The 15,281-nt window shown below is 30.4% G+C and overlaps 1 protein-coding gene across 5 annotated transcripts in view; it reads left to right on the top strand.

Moving 5' to 3' along the window:
- LOC132732723 (probable beta-tubulin polyglutamylase) overlaps positions 1-15,281 on the top strand; it is a 117,195-nt gene that overhangs the window by 20,224 nt on the left and 81,690 nt on the right. Inside the window, exon 1 of one of the 5 annotated variants that reach the window (XM_060719204.1) lies at positions 11,543-12,219. The exons of the other annotated variants lie outside the window; for them this stretch is intronic. The gene's annotated coding sequence lies outside the window, so the exon portion shown is untranslated. Of the gene's footprint in view, positions 1-11,542; positions 12,220-15,281 lie in introns of those variants that run through there. 5 annotated transcript variants of the gene reach the window in all.

Here is a 15,281-nt window from a genome sequence, read left to right as displayed (position 1 = left end):
AAAAAATAAGAAAAGAAGAAAAATGATGATTTTTACTTGGTTCATTACGTGTACATGTAAATGAAACATTGTGCACCTCATAAAAGTTGTTGCAGAGAAAATTCAAATGTTGATTTATTTTTGCACAAAGTTTTTGATGTACATTTTATATGACAATTTCAGATGTGAGAGAACAATTGTTATATTTGATTTTTTTTAGCCGAAAAGCTTTAAAACGATCACTGCTGCATATATTTTTAGTTAATTTCTACTGATTTTAAAATAATTGTCCTCAAAGTTTGACTGCTGCAAGAAGGTGTATTAATACTGAGTGCTAATAAATTCATTCTAAATTTAAAAACACAAGCAAAATTTAAGTCATGTATGGTTGAGGTAACACTAGATACATTCAATATTTCAAGACATATTTGAGAAAAAAAACCAAAAAAACTACAACCCTGCTATCTTGATATTTATCTTCCCTTAGGCAATAATATGATATTTAATGACACCAAGATATTTCAGAAGAAGTTATTTTTCACATAAAATTATTATATATGGAAAGAGTTGAAAGATTTTATTGAATTGCACTATTTGGTCAGATGGGTTGAAATTTTATATATTGTAAGGATGATTTACTGTGTTTCTGAATGACATCTCTAGAGCCATGTTCAAACATTGCCCATTCACGTAAAGCATTGGTCAATATTTGAATTGTCCTGCTAGAAGCGGACCGTAGCATTAAGTAAATTATTCCACGACAATAAAACGATCTACAGAACATTACGGACAATGAAAGTCATGTTTAAGCTGAAACGATGTCATAGTGGAAATGTCAACAAAGATTTGATATCAATATGTAGCTTGATGTTAAGTGATTTTATAAATGTTTAGTATTGAAACGATTTATACCATAAACATTTTATTAATTTCGATATGACTTGTATATAGTTAAAGTCAAGTGACTACAATGCTATTGTTGTAAGTTACGATAAAAAAAAATATTGACGAAAAAGTCTGAATTGATAGCAAAGAAAATTATAGTTTAGTCCACATTCACAACAAGCTTTTAATTCTCTGTATTTCAGACTACATTTCACACTCAATATAAATGACAACTTTATAAAGCCCAACAAATAATAAGTTGTCATATTTAAAGAAAATTGATTGCGATTTGTGTTTAGAATATATTTTGCCGACTGGTTGTTCTATGATTTACAGTATATAACCTTAGAACCTAATGTAAATAAATAAACCTAAAGGATGTTGATTGCGAGTAAAGTTGACATGATTTTTGAATATTAATTACATTGAATGCACATTAGACATATAGAATAGACATTGTGCATCATTTTAATGAGAAGTTAATGATAATATAGGCAAGTTGGAGAGATAGAATGTTGACTAAGTTGGATATTAAGCTTTAAACATGAAAGGTTTATGTTGCGCCTTCCCTGTCAAAGTCATTTAGTCATCATTTTTTGAAGCATCAAAGGCTGAAACAACTATTATGCAAGCATATTTTATGGTATTATCACTGTTATTGCACAACTTGTTCTCCGACTCAGGCCTAAGACCCTAAGCTTAGTTGCTTAGTAGCTCAGAACTGATAATGTTTGGATATTCATTTCTGTAAAACAAAGGTTTTTTGCCTGCTGCCATTAATTATTGAACAGTCAACAACACCCAAATACCATGCCATATCTTAAATGGACTTGTCCATCTTTAAATCTGAAAACGATTCATCATTTTTAAGGGAAAATTCAATTTACCTGTATGTACTGTCTGAACAAGGAACAGTGCAGACTATGATCCATCTCGTGCCAACTGATCAAGGTCTATACTGGTCACATGGGTAAGAAACAGTTTCAGGCAGCAGGCTTAACGTTGGCAACATTGCAACTAGCTACCATTAAACCAACAAACATCAGGGTTAGATTGACCTATTACAAAGAGATATCTGAAAAACAATCTCCTTTGAAATATTTAAAACAAATAGCAAATTTAATCTTTAAGTTGTTGTGTATGTTATATACAGTACAGGTTAATATGAGTGGCAACTACTTATTATACCCAAATCAGTCATGTTTTTTTGAACATTTTTCAAGTAGCTTTGGTAAGATTTAATGCCACTTGCATTTTAGGGGGGCCCCCACAAGTTTAAATGCAAGGAAAATATATAAAATTGATATTGAAGTTCATTTACTATATAAATGCAAACATAAGTTGTTTAATGGCTTCTGCCCCAGGGTACAATAAATTTTTGATAGGTTGGGAGATATGTACTGAACACTTGCTTTTTGACTGATGAGCGGCACACTGTGAATGTTTAAGTGGATTTTAAGGCCAGCTTTATTTTACATTTGGTGGTTTCATATCTGAACAAGAATTTATGTGGTTTTTTTTTATTTTGTGAATTGTGAGAAATCAGTTTTATGAAAAGTTTGATTTGTAGTTCAGAAAAGATTGTCTTGCCAATGTTGGACAATATTCTAAGCTTTCTGTTTACAGTCCAATATGTAACTAAAACCATGTGCTGCCCGAATATTGGACACAGTCTTTTGTTAACAGTCCAATATCTAACTAAAACCAAGTGCTGCCAATATTGGATACAGTTTTTTGTTAACAGTCCAATATCTAACTAAAACCATGTGCTGCCAATATTGGATACAGCCTTTTGTTAACTGTTCAATATGTAACTAAAAACCATGAATACCATGGAAAACTTGATAATTTAATGAAAATGCTTATCAATTTCAGAATTCATATTTCACTTTTAAAGCCATAGTAATTATAAAAGAGGAACAAAAAAGTATAAAACTTTTGTCTCATGGGTTTGTCCACAAATGAAAATTATGCCAAAATGAATGACAATGAGACCAGGATTTTAGATCCATTTGCTGTTGGCAAAACCCATTGAAAACCATGCCCTTTAAAATGAATGGTTATTTTTATAAATTGAAAGAATATAATTATTACGTAATATTTTGGTTTAGATAGTCAATCAGAAATATTTTTCAAAGACTCCTAAAGCTTTAAAATGATTATTTTCCAAGTGATTAAACAGAGAAAAATAGCTGCATAATGTTGACAAAACAGAACAATATAGGAATCAGCAAATGTTAAATCAGCATTGCATACTTATAGCACAATCTTAACTCATTTATATGTAATATTTACTTACATTCTTATGAGATTTAGATTTTTATGCCTTGAGATAACATTTACAATAAAAATAATTTTCATAATTGACCGAAAACATTTTATAATGTTGTCTTTTCTTTTCCATTGTTTGTTATTTCAAGAGTTTATTGAAGAAACCAGGAAATTCTTATACCCTATTTCATGATATACAATGTAGTCTGAACCATATTTGATTTAATACTTATTGGCTTCATTTTTCATCACTGTTGTAACATGTTCACAAAATGTCAAGACACTATTAAATTATATTGAGCCCTACTATTTATGGATCTTTGACAATACAAGCCATGTTAAATTTTCAACATAGGCTTATGCTATTTTGAATATATAACTGTATATAATTTTCTTTAATGTGAGGAATCAAAAAGGACAATCTAAGGAAATCCAAATGCTCAATCTAAGGGAATCCAAATGCTCAATCTAAGGGAATCAAAATGCTCAATCTAAGCACAGGTTATTGGCTGGGGATCAAACCCTTACCCCCTTAAGGACCAACCAATGGTGAAGGATATTTGGATTGTTACGAGGGTAACAGGGGGAGGGCTCCTTTAGGGGGCCTTGCTGATAGCCTGGGAATCTTTAAGTACAGTCCATAAAAAGGTCTGCTGAGATCTGGTTATTATGTAACTAGATTGTTGTGAACCTGGCCTTCGGGTTAGCTCCATACTTGTGGCTTATAGGCAAGTCAATATTACAACTTTCTCTGATATGTTTTGTAAACCATGACAGAAATTCTGAAAAAGATCGAAATTTTAGAGCAGTAACTGTTGTTCCTTAAAAATTATTGTCAAGGTTTTCAATTCAGTACTATAAAGTCAATTGTAGAAGAGAATCTTTCTTGTGCATTGAAGGGCAATAACACTAATATGTGACATTACTAAAGAAATTTTCTGCTCTTTGACATATAAAAAAAATTGCATTTGGTTCGTATTTTCAACTAGTTTGCCCTTTTGTGTTGCGATATTTTTTGTATATGACAAAGATTATCAATTATATCTACAGACATAGGGACCGTATTTTGGCATACATGATTAATTTTTTAATTGCTCAGTTATACATTGACGTGCACTGGTTCTGCATGGCAAGATCTACAAAAGAAATGCATACAAATTTTCTTTAAATCAGATATATTTATTTTCACTAAAAATGGAATGCAATGAAGAATTTAATAAAAAGAATGCCATTAATACCATATTGTATTATTGCAGTTATTGTATGTAAATTGTTAGCATTTCTCGCATCAAACAATTTTGCCCATCACTATTGCAAGTGCGATTCCCGTACCTGATTTAATAAAGTGGCATATTCATTCATATGAAATTATATAGCTGAACTAGATTGGCAGTTCTGTTCAAGGATCATACCATTTTTGGAGTAACCATTTCCTGCTGAATTTGTGTAAATTGGACTAGTCATGCTATGATTTCTGGAAAGTCCATTCTGAACTTCAGGGATTTTGTTATCATCATATAAAATAACATTGAACAAGCATTGGGGTCTAAATTCTCCAGTAGAGCAAGTTTTTCTTATAACTAGCATGTTAGTACCATACTGTACTAAAGCAGAGCAAATTTCATTTAACTTTTCATAATGGTAGATTTTTCATAAGAAATTGTGATCACATTTCCATTAAAAGGGTATTAAGTTAAATTTAATATGTCATATTCCCAGTTGGCTTCCTATAGCCTAGATATATCTGCATGAGATGTGAAGATTTTAAATGGGTATCTATTTCAAAACTTAATCCAAGGTCTTACAGCCTGAAAAGATTTGACATTTGAGTGACCAATATGATAAATATACATTATTTAGCGTAAATTTATCTTCGCAAAAGTTCAATAAGTTTTCTTTCGTTCAACGTTTGGAGTATTATCCTATTTGATTGGTTGGTAGAAATTTCGTCCTTTTGTCCACGTTGTTTGCTATTAAAGCCTTTGTTTGCTGAGCTATATGTAGGAACTATACATGATATTTGTATTGTCGTTAAGATCGTCTCCAGGATAGATAACAGGGAAACAGATGATATCGGGAACATTTTCTTGACCATTCATGTTTGGGATATTTTATTTGTCAGAGTTGTTAATCTTTAATTTTGTTGTCATGAGATAATAATTGTTCTTAAAATATGTGGCACCATATTTTGAATCAAGATTTTACCTTATAATTGTGTTTAACACGATATTATTTCGTTAATCACATCATTCACAGATATTCAATGATAGCAGTTTAATTTGAATAAGAATAACTTGGTTTCAGTTTAAGGTTGTGGTTTTAATATCATCTTTGTTTTGTTATAACAAGAATTATTTGGTTCTAGTTTAAGAAAGGAAAAAAGTCAGGTGTTAGTATGTCTCCTTGCAGAATGCCAGATGATGGACAATGGAAAGATTATGATTATTATAGAATATAGTTAATTAATGTAACAGAATTATTGGAATTATTATCGATGATGTCAGACATTGGAAATAATTATGATTGATAACTTTAATATGAAAGTTTGGAATGGACTTTAACTTTATTGAGATATTGACTCAAATCAGATACTGAACTTGAAATATTTGTTTGAATTTAAGAGAAATTTAAGAATTAAAGAAATATTCATAATAATTGATAAATACAGATACCATAGATATAAACAATAAGGATCTTAGTAGATAGCAGATACTTTGTATGTATGTAAGGTTTTATAATGTTACAGCTTTAAGTTTTTAGATTTTTTTCATATTTGTTTTACAGGTTATTCATTTACAATTAAACCTTGGTAATAGTAGATATATAAAAACATATAAACATTTTGGAAAAGATGTTATTGAAAAACATTAAATAATTGATAAAATAGAAGTTTAATGAATGTACACTTATTATTAAAATAATAAATAAGTAAGTAAATAAATAAATAAATTTAAGGCAATAATGTTGTCATATGATATGTAAGATTTAAAGATTGCATTCTTCATTGGTTTACTAATTTAAAAAGTTTCTAAAAGATACATGATCTAATGGATATCAATTTAGAATGGCGGATTATGATGATTGGTCATGTTAATACAAAATTTAATTGTTCCTAATTGTTTTTCAGTCATTTGTGGTATAAATTTATTGTGTACTTTATATGGAAAATATCATGTGCACAAACAAGTCGAATCCTGTTGGCTGATGTAGTACTATCAATAGTGTTTACATTGTATTACAAAGTAGTAACTGATTTGCATAGATTTTTTCTTACAAAATTCCCCGTAAATTTGTGTTTGGGATTTACCATACCACTTGATTGTTTGCCTAAGTGATTAAATATCATTAGAATCAATTGTTTGGTAAAGTGTAATGCTTAGATGTCTAGTGGCCGCACAATCAATATTGCGTAATACATAAATTACCATTAAGTTTCCAATATAGTCTACGACAGCCATTGACCACCAGAAAACATGTTCGTTCATTCATAAAAACAGCCTTAAGGGAAAGATATTTGTGTTCGGAGTCATTGTGTTCTGTTGTTTGTATGACATAAACAAACAAAATAATGTTTATATGGCTGCAAGTTCGCAGTTTAACTTTGGCGGAACTTCCATAGTAACATCGGCTGTCATATCAATTTGTTCTCCAACGGAAGTGGTTGGCGTGAATTATTAATAAGATTGAAAAATTTGATCATCGATAAAATTACAGATAAAATTGACAAAAAGATCAGCTATTGAAAATTTATTGACAGGTTGATAATGGAGTGTATTAGAATGATCATTTTGAAATTGATAGTTGATAATTATGTGAAAAGCTCTGTATTATAGTGGGAATAGTAATTGGATCAACTCGTAATTGTATTACAATATTGTTAAGATATATTAAAATACTGGGTGTGACTGAAGTATAATGTGAAATATTTTATAAAGATGGATTATGTATAGAAATATTATAGTGTTACATACCAAGACATCTTAAGTAGAGAAGATGTCTCAATTATTTTTGGATTTCCTTAAAAATTATTGAAAGTATTTTTTAAACGCAATAAAGGGACATCACCCTGTTCTGCATTTTTATCCATGTGTCTTTTTTTTTTTTTATAAACGATAAATTTGCTTTTGTTTTTTAATACTCAGATACTAATTATTTATCGAAGAAATGTTTTTTTATAGAAGAAACCAACAAAATGAAAGTATAATTTGCTATAGATGTTTTAAACTTGTTAGATTTAAATGTGTTTTAATTTTCATCATAATTTTTTTATGCACTTTTTGATTTTTTAAGATACATTATTAAATCAACCTCTACAGAGTTGTACGCAAAGATTTTCATTGTTGCTTATATATGAGCCGCGTCACGACAAAACCAACATAATGGATTTGCGACCAGCATGGATCCAGACCAGCCTGCGCATCCGCGCAGTCTGATCAGGATCCATGCTGTTCGCTATCAGTTTCTCTACTTGTAATAGGGTTTGTAAGCGAACAGCATGGATCCTGATCAGACTGCGCGGATGCGCAGGCTGATCTGGATCCATGCTGGTCACAAACGCACTATGTTGGTTTTGTCATGACGCGGCTCAAATGTTTTTCTATAGAGGTTTAATCTATGGTTGAATGCTTCAATTGGTACTGGTGATATATAAATTGCTCAACAGTAGGCTACACTGTGCTGGGGTTACACTGTATTGATAATAATTAAAACAGGACCTTCGGCAGGAAATATTTTAATGATTTTTCTTCATAAGAAGGATATGATTGTTGCCTTTATCACTAATGATTAAAAACAAGTACACAAATATACATATTATATATATATATATATATCCTGTTAAATGCTCAATCCTTCTATGTTTGTGGTTGTGTCTTCAATCTGCAGTGCAATGATAAGTACGTAATTTTGTGGGTTTTTTTTTTAAAAAAGATCGTTTTAACTTAAAAATTTATTGGTTGGAAAAACTTTCAATTTCTATCTTAATAGCCAGAATAAGCAGAAGGAAGGAATTTTGATGTAAAATCGAACCCCCCCCCCCCCCCCAAAAAAAAAAACATCAAAAAAAAACAACAATAAACCTAAAAAACATTAGTTTTTTCCATTTATTAAAGACTATTTTTAAAGATAGAAGGAAAAACATTTCAGTTAATTTATTATGTAAACATCTTTCATTTTCCATAAAGTTGTAGGAGTTGAATTCTTCCGGAGTTAGGCACAGATGCAACATCATTATATTTGATATAATATATTTATTGTGATTTTTTTTACCTGTTTACGTAGATTCGGACTTAAGGCGTAATATATAGATTATAAACACAAGATTTTTTAAAGTTTATTATTTGAAAATAGACAGGTGGGAGTGTTACGTAAATGGTTGGTTAAAATTTGTCCATCCTTTTATATTTTTAATAATTATGGCTGAATCATGGCAAAGTCTATTGGTTGTCGAGGATCTTGTTTTTTTTCTTCAGTTTTATGAAGAATATACATTAATAGGGTGTCTAAAGAGAGGATTACTGATTAAGTATTTACATGAATATGTTGCTGCAGACAAATTATATATATATTTATTCATATGACATATAACATCCAAACACAAAGAAAAATATGGTTATGTTACAGTAGGTGATATAAATATAAGTGTGGTCCTTGTCATATTTTTATTATGCATCTATATAGTGCAGACTGGAGTCAAATAAGGTCTCTCAACCTTAGCTGACCTCACATGCCCCCAACCAGCTGTCATCAGATATGTACCTATCAATCTATACAGCCATAATGCTACAACCTTCCAACACTTCCCTGCTAAACATATTACTTTTTTCCCCCCCATATTTTTAACTCGATGCCCTGTGAGCGATCAAGATTTTCAAAAGTACTCCTCAATTTTCGAGTGAAGTATTTTCTCATCAAAGGAAACAAGAAAAGTAGAAAAAAATCATTATGACCAGCGTGGCGTGACGTTTAATATTTTACTTATAGCTGTAGGGATAAATGCGGGGTTTTTATTTGAAAGTGATGTATTACTAAGCAATCGTGGAAATTATTCGTACTCAGTCTTGTGGAACTAGAGCTGCTACATACATTTTGGTTGGGTTTCTAGTTTAGAAATACCATGTATGAGTGATTGAACGTAGCCTCGGGCAATATACTCAATTATGATGCATTTAATGTTTATTATTTATTCGGCTCGGGACTTATCAAATAGATTCTATATTGAGATTGTGATACTGGGGAATTGACTTTTAAGTTGACGTGTTATATGGGGAGACTCTTTCATCCAGTGATGACTGCATTAATTGATTCAGATGCATATTTTGATAAATATAGCTGTAACTAGCTGAGCGTAGAAAAACTGGATAAACGGGCTGAATAGGTTATGAGTTTTTGTAACATTTTGCTTTGACTACCATGTGTGAAAAGCCAAAATAGTACAGCATGGGTAACTTAACAGTATGCTAACTTATGATTAGCTCTCCACGCATGAGTTGAAGTGAGGGCGGCAAAAATGTGGAGTCAAGTTGAAATAGGATGTAGTCGCCCAGTGTTTTAAAGCCGTATGTTAATTGTTGACACGTCAACTAAGTCGATGGATACACAAATATTTAAGTGGTAACATAGATAACTTTTATACAGACTGTGACAGTGTATGCTGGATTGTAAACTTATTTTTCAATTTAATAAAGATACCTAAGCTGCTAAGTTTATTTCTTTTCTGTATCTATTTTTTTTTCTAAAAGGATTTTTGTAAACAATATGTAATTTAATATTTTTATGGTTTAAGATATAATGAAAGGTGAAACGTTTTTATGGAGTTGCGATGAGATTTTAGTTTTAATATTTTAACCGTATGGTGAAAAACAAAGAAAAACAGATCTACACTGCTTTAAAAAGAATGATTCACAAAATGTTACGAGATTTCTTTACGTAGGCGGGCAGTGAAATATGTGGTATGAAGTACCTCACTGTAAGGTTATTAATTTAACATAATGTTTATTCGTTGTTGAAGGAAGAAAAGCTTTTATTAACACCGTATTGACAAGATGCGAAATTTACACATCATGACATTCAGTTGGTTATTTTGGAAACATTTGTTACTGCCCCTGAATTCTGCTACACCTGCGTTACGATTGTCGATTCAATACAGTGAAGGATGTGCTCAGGTAATAACCTCGGCAAGTCGTCGTTTTGGAGAAAAGTTATTATCGAGTGAGCCGTACTGCTACAAAAATTGTTAGTCGTGACTTCTGGTTTAACCATTGTACCATAATAATTTTGAAACGAATCGGTTTTACTTGAATAACAAGGACTCGTAACCACAACTTTAAACCGGGAGTATAATTACACTGATAGTATACTGGTTAAATAAGGTCATTGGCAAAATATTTTATTATAGGAAATGAAATGTGAACGTTCGGAGATAGTTGAAGTGTTTGTCAAATTGAACACTGATCAGTTGAAAATTTATAACGAATTATGACAAAACTCAAGTGGCTTCTTTTTTTCAGTGAAAATTTACAGTTTTAACGAGAACCGAACAGTTTTAAAAGGGAGAAAGGATCAGTACTGAACAGTGAATATACTATATGGAAATATAATGTGTTTTTTGTCTGTTCATATTAATATTTCAGTTGATAATTTATCTTTTTAATGAAAGAATATGGATTAATTTAAACCAAATTTTAAATATATTTTGTATTTTAAGGTAAAAACAATGTTTTTATTATCAAATGTTAAATTTAATTTAATTTTATGATTCAATCAAGATAATTTTATAATTTTGTATAGAAAATGTACTGAATTTTTTTTCAGAATTTTTCAGATGATAAACAAAATTTCTCGTTATTTCATGATTTATTAAGATTTAACCATTATAATTTATAAATAATAATTAATCAACTTTACTTTGCATGTGTTTGCATGAAAGCATGCTCCGCTTTGCCCGTGACATTTTCCTTTCTATTTTGCATGTCTTTCATTACAAATACATGAATGTGAAGTATAATCAAAAACCTACTTATGGTAATGTTACAAGGCATTTGTATATTAACGATTTTCATGTCGTAAATGAATCAACATTGTTTTACATTATTTTAATGTCATTTACATATGTAAGATGAATTTTACGTACAGCTGTGTCTGTACCTAGACAACGTGACATATTTTGAAAAATCTGCGTGAAAACTTTTCATAGAAAGCTGTGATAATATTCATAAGTGATAACGTTTTTTACTCTGTAAGATACTCTGTAAGAAAATTTCATACGAGGTTTTGTACATGAAATAACTAAGATTTAAATTAGTTTTTACGATAAAGTGTACATCATTAGATTTCGTACAAGCGAAATTTTGTTGAAATACAAGAAATATTTTTTTGATTTTGAAATTTATATGTATTACACAAAGTATGACTCAGTATTGAATATTTCTCTAATGTATTGTATAACTTAGGCTTGAATTTTTTTGTTTTGTTTTATTTTGCGATATAATTATTGATGCTTTTTGTATGTATAGCTGTTGTTTTTACTTATGCACTGTGTGGCTTCATAGACAATATTAGCATAGACACCAACCTGCAAATGCGACTCTGTCGATGTGACATTTTGGCGGGAAAAATCATGTTCGAGTATTTTTTCGGGGTTTGATGCCATCTTACTTGATAGCATTAGGCTGGGACGCCTGATCTAATACTGTCAGGTAAAGATGTCCGCAGATCTCGACCACTTCGAATACAGAAAATTCAACTTCCTTTTCACGGATCGACAGACAACTTTGGCACTGCATTCACTGTACCCGACGCATGTTTTATTTTGTTGTTTAACTCTAATATTCACAAGTATATACCATTAACAGACTTTTATTGCAACAAAAACAATGGATTGAACTGTGAATTTTGAAAAAAAAATAAAAACACAGTGAGGAGTTTTCAGGAATTTTCAGAAAGGACAAGCATGGATGGAATTTGAGGATACATGTATATCACTTTTTTGGAGGCAAAAGTGTAGCATGGAACCTAAAGGATCTTGAAAAAATTGAAACAAAGGACTGTAGGAAATTGAAACTGATGGAGAAATAAAAGAAACAGGTAAGAGTTGGATAAAAGATTGATAACTTTCAAACTCAAACAAGCAATAGTTAGAAATAACAAAGACTTTGCTTTCATTTTGTATTTACAAATTGACAAGAGCAAAGAATGAACATATGGTAGCTTTTCAAAACTGTTAAAATCCTATACATATTTCATTGTGAAATACAAGTTTTCTATAAGTTGTGTTTAAAAATTCAAACATGTTAGTCTTATAATATTGTTTGACTGTGGTGAGGTTTGGAGTCTGTAATAGTAAAATTTAAAAAAAATTGGCCTTCATCTTCTTTCGATCATGTGGAAATTTGTTCCTTGATGTTTTTTAATTAGTAATCAGTGACTAATTGAAATGGTACGAGTTACCATGGCAGCGTATTTGTCATGAGGTGCTTATAAGGTAAATGTTGCACCGTTCGATAGAAATGGTCGTTTTGCGTGTAAAAATGGTGCATCTTACTAGCAGAGATGTTAGTCATTTTCCTGAATTATGCATCGAAATGGTTTAATCCGCCATTCCAGAGGCTTTTTTTATCTAATCTTATCTGTTTAATTAATTGGTACGTGGGTACAGATGCGTTGCATCAAAGCGTGCAGTCCCGTCGTAGGATATCGATTCCTGTCTGTTTAGGACTATTTATTCACAGATCGGAAGATATTTTCATTGTATATTGGTTACTGTTACCATTTGGGATTGTATTCCTAAATTTTTCTAGAATTACATTATTACATAATTAATTGTTGATTGTTGTGGTGACATCCATGGTTACTCGGAAAACTTTACTGTCATGATTTGGTCTGTGAAATATTTGGTTCTGATTGGTAATCTTTGATATCAACTTGTTTGTAAGATGATTCATAATTTTTATTGCTGAAATCTTGGTAAACTTAGCCATAAGTTGACATTTAAGTTCATATTTTAGGATACTGAAACTTGTATGCCAAACAAATATCTTTGTTCTTTAGATAAGGTGCGTGAATATTTACTTTTCGTAGAGGATGGTTTACTTAAACTTAGATTTCTTGCTACATACTCCACCCACTGTATCCATAAACAAGGCAGTAAAAAAGAGAATTTTTCGGATTAATTTTTTAAATTTTATTAAATTTTGTAAATATCATACCAGTTCTGTAAAATAAACAGCAAAAATTAGGGCAATAATTCTTTTATTTTATCAGAAACTTGTTGCAAGTTGTTTAATGAAATATTCATGGAGTCATGATTTCTCTTTTGTTAATATTACTTGAAACTTGCTTTGCTCATGATTTATTCAGTTCAAATCGAAGCCGTCGAACATTTTTAGTCTCTTTAATCAGGGACGGTTTACGTTTTCTGACATTCTTTATTCGTATTGCAGCAACAAATACCAATATTATTGTTATCCATGACAATTACAGGGTACCTTGGGTTCTTTTTTGCGACTTTGAAGCTGTTTGTACTTAGCTGCAATTTTTGTTTGGACAAAAAGGGTGAAGTATGTAATTTCATTGCTATAGACAGATGATCTGTTCATTTTTAAAAGTGCCTCTTAACATAATGGAAGTTAATTAATAAAGTGTCATATAGTAGAGTAGTATTTGATATCTCTATATATGAAATATTGAATCTAAATTGCGACTGACGAAACATTGTTGAAGCCGCATTACCTTCCATTTGAAGATTTTGTTTGGACTGTTCAAACTTAAAGATAGTATTGTTATCAACTTTATGAAATCACTTGACTCTAATTTGATAAAGTCAATATTTATATATGGTTTTTCCATTTTTTTTATGCCGCACTGAATGGGCACCACACGTACATTGTTTATATATATATCGTTGCTATTGGGGCGAATATTTTTCTCGTCTATCCAAACACTCTTTCTTTAACTTTTTGTACATTTTCAAACTCTATCTTAATTACATATCTTTGCTTTTAAATGACACGCAGTCTCGAGTTGTTGAGATTAGGTTTATTATGTCCTTCATGGCATTGATATGTTCAAGTACTGGGCGACAATCGCAAGTTTATAATGAACAAACGAACGCAACAGGCAACAGCAAGATTTCCCTCTCAGTTTTACAAGTATTGTCCTGTCACAAATATAATTTTATTACCGTTATAAAATTGGTGAAATCTTTAAGTGACTGTTACATATGGGCTTCAACCTTGTACTTCATTGTAATTTAAATTTTACAGCTGATTATACATACAATTTGCTTTAGCAGTAACAAAATTTACTGTTTAATTCATAGAAGTTATGGTATACTGTTACAACCAATAATGTGTAGAAAAATGAAATTACAAATTGTTCTCTTGTTAAAAGGATAATTATAGTAATTTTGTTCAGAGTAAAAGTTTTATGATCTTTTAAGTCATAGAAATTATAGGTAGTTTTATAATAATTTTTCTTAAGTAGATGACTTAATTGAAAGAAAAAATCACTAAGGAAGCAAAGAAAGATTGATATTTTTGTTGCTAAAGGGAGGTAATAGAATTACATTAAAGGGAAGCTACTCTATTGATGAAATTTCTGTTTCATTTATTTCGGAATTATTTTTACGTAAAGCTGAGAACAAACTGAAAGGATAAATGAACATTAATTTATATTCATTGAATTTAAAATTTATTTTTAAACATTGCTTTCCGACAATACTTGAACTTTTGTGAATTTTTGTGAATTTTTGTTTAATATACACATCTATTGACCTCCTGTCCACTGAACTTATAGAAATGGCATTGACCTTTTTAATGAGATCTTCAAATTGACATCTTATTAATGTATTAATGATAGTTTTGTATGCATCAAAAATAGCTTTAAAGAATATAACTTGGGCATTGAATATGGTTGCAAAAGCAATTTGTACCTGAACAAAGTCAAATATTCATATCCATGCAACTGTCATAGGATTAAAATTCAAGCATTTTTGTCCGTCATAATTCTCGTTTCAAAGAAAGAGATTCACATGAAAGCGCTCAAGTGACTTCAGAACTAATACTTTTATAATCTGATTTTAGAAAATTGTTTAGATTTAATTCTTAATGATAAAAATCATTTTTTACCAGCTCGAGGAAGTCCCTAGA

The sequence above is a fragment of the Ruditapes philippinarum genome, unplaced genomic scaffold (genome assembly GCF_026571515.1).
Source record: "Ruditapes philippinarum isolate M1 unplaced genomic scaffold, ASM2657151v2 ctg589_1_1_1_1, whole genome shotgun sequence".
Lineage (NCBI taxonomy): Eukaryota > Metazoa > Mollusca > Bivalvia > Venerida > Veneridae > Ruditapes > Ruditapes philippinarum.
Note: the sequence above shows the minus strand (reverse complement) of the source record. Positions and strands in the feature narration are given on the sequence as shown.